Genomic DNA, 455 nt, shown 5'->3' with positions numbered 1-455 from the left:
AGAGAGAGGCAGGAGAGAGAAGGATAGAGAATTGAGAGGGGGGAGAATGAGAAAGTAGGGGGGATAAAGAAAGAGGGGGGATAGAGAGAGGGGGTGAATCAATCAATCAGAGACACAGTGAATCATAATAACTAGTGTGACAGACAGAACAGTGAATCATAATAACCAGTGAATCATAATAACCAGTGAATCATAATAACCAGTGAATCATAATAACCAGTGAATCATAATAACCAGTGAATCATAATAACCAGTGAATCATAATGACCAGTGTGACAGACAGAACAGTGAATCATAATAACCAGTGAATCATAATAACCAGTGTGACAGACAGAACAGTGAATCATAATAACCAGTGAATCATAATAACCAGTGTGACAGACAGAACAGTGAATCATTATAACCAGTGAATCATAATAACCAGTGTGACAGACAGAACAGTGAATCATAATAAC

The sequence above is a fragment of the Salmo trutta genome, chromosome 26 (assembly GCF_901001165.1).
Source record: "Salmo trutta chromosome 26, fSalTru1.1, whole genome shotgun sequence".
NCBI lineage: Eukaryota > Metazoa > Chordata > Actinopteri > Salmoniformes > Salmonidae > Salmo > Salmo trutta.
This window is presented reverse-complemented; position numbering follows the sequence as displayed.